Source organism: Ostrinia furnacalis, unplaced genomic scaffold (assembly GCF_004193835.3).
Source record: "Ostrinia furnacalis isolate ACB-3 unplaced genomic scaffold, ASM419383v2 OfSCF7416, whole genome shotgun sequence".
Classification (NCBI taxonomy): Eukaryota; Metazoa; Arthropoda; class Insecta; order Lepidoptera; family Crambidae; genus Ostrinia; species Ostrinia furnacalis.
In genome coordinates, this window is record NW_021137655.1 from 43295 (window position 1) to 45391 (window position 2097).

At 36.2% G+C, this 2097-nt stretch overlaps 1 long non-coding RNA gene across 1 annotated transcript; it reads left to right on the forward strand.

Moving 5' to 3' along the window:
- Nucleotides 1–340: 340 nt before the first annotated feature.
- LOC114364447 (uncharacterized) lies at nucleotides 341–1785 on the forward strand. Its single transcript, XR_003656847.1, has 3 exons — nucleotides 341–544; nucleotides 1039–1097; nucleotides 1750–1785. It is a non-coding gene; the product is annotated as an uncharacterized LOC114364447 (long non-coding RNA).
- The last annotated feature ends 312 nt before the right edge of the window (nucleotides 1786–2097 follow it).

Genomic DNA, 2097 nt, shown 5'->3' on the forward strand with positions numbered 1-2097 from the left:
GAGAGCTGTGAGCTCCGAGCCTGAGCTACGAGCTGCGTGCCTGAGCTGCGAGCTTCATGGCTGAGCTGCGAGCTCCGAGCCTGAGCTTCCACCCGCTTCAAGCTTCAGACAACTACACAAGGCAAGTTTATCCTTTTTCCTAACCTATTCTACTAATATTATAGCTGCAAAATTTTGTGAGAATTGATGGATGATTGTTACTCACACACAAAAACTAGTGATTGCTTGTTACTTTATTCCTTTGTTAGGCTCATTTCAGACAAAATTAGATTATTATTCGTCAGTCTTTATTAGTTCATTTCAAATAATAAATTCTCTTTTAAATTTGATCACAAACCCCTTGCACTTTTCAAATTTCTAGTGAAACTATTGTCCTTACCGATCAATTACTTCCCCCTTTGTCCCAGTCATTTAGTTCATTCGTAGGTATCATTTCCCTATACTAATCCCCACTGCTGCATGTTTCGTCGTCGTGGGCTGGGCGCAGGGAGCCGGGCGCGGAAGCGATGCGGCGACGATGGCATCTGCGTCGAAAGATAACGAGGTTAGTATGATTTATTTTGCTTTCATCTACAGTTCTGTGGATTTGCTGACACAAACTTTAATTTGTAAGCCCCTAATGTGTTTAGAAAAATTTATTTATCATCATCTCAGCAACAGGACGTCCACTGCTGAACATAGGCCTCCCCCAATGCTTTCCATGTTGCCCGGTTAGTAGCGGCCTGCGTCCAGCGCCTTCCTGCTACCTTTACGTATCGGTCCACCTTGTGGGTGGACGTCCCACGCTGCGTTTTCCGGTACGCGGCCTCCACTCCAGACTTAAAGCTGCCCATAAAGGACCAGAAATGATCTTTTCATTTAAATACTTGCACTTTAGTAATGATTAAATTGAGGAAGGGATTCAGCTTCAACCTTCAATGCAAGTTAGCAAGTTAAGAGTCCCATAATTATGTAGGCTTTTAGTATGTCGTTTAGTGAAATAGTAACTATCCCTGTATGAATCCTCAATAAATAAATAACCGTGTTTTTTGTTTGCAGTCAGCCTTCAAGTCGGCGCCGCACCGCGGTGTCTCCTGCCTGCACTAGCCATTGATTTGGTAAGTGGTATTTATACATATACCTACTTATTTTACTACATAGTGCTCATTATTATGCAACCAATATCAACTGAATAAGCAAAATTACATATATATACAGGGTGTTAGGTAAATGGGTATATGAGCCGACACTAGCCCATGTTAACATGGTCATATAAATGGTATGGTGAAGTCAGAAAATTTATATCTTCATTTTAATTTTTAAATTTTCATACAAATCGGATTTTATAAAAATTATTTTGTATGAAATTTAAAAAAATTAAAATGATGATATCAATTTTCTGACTTCACCATACCATTTATATGACCATGTTAACATGGGCTAGTGTTGGCTCATATACCCATTTACCTAACACCCTGTATATATTACTCATAATTATTATGGAAAGTGACAAATAACATTATTATGTGTGTTTCATACAATATGCATACGTTTAATGTATATTATTAATTATTTAAATAATATATTTTCATTGGAAACGGTCTTTATTTACAATAAACAGAATTATAAGATTTGTAGCCATTCATATTATCATTCCTTCCAACACTTGTCCTTTTAATCTTCCACAATTTCCTCACCTTATATTGTTTATTAGTGTATCCCCAAATGTATTTATGAATATTGTGACTCAAATGTTGTTATTAATTTCAGGTATTATATTCAGGTCATGCCCCAGCTATATTCTTACATTTGATGCCAATGATTTTATTTATTTATCAATAAATATAACATTATACCTAATATAATTATAATAATTTATTAATGTGTATCTATTTATTATGACTTAACCCAAATGAGAAGCTTTTATGAATGTCAAATGTAATTTGCATTCGCGATGGTGTTTTCTGCCTGCACGACAAACATGCGTACATGAAACCACGTCTTTGGTGGAGTGAAAGGTTAGGTATAAAACTTAAATTAAGGTAAACCCTCTTATTAACTTGTATACTCTTTGAAATAAACTATACTCCTGGAAAAAGCGCATAGCAATGACGCTGC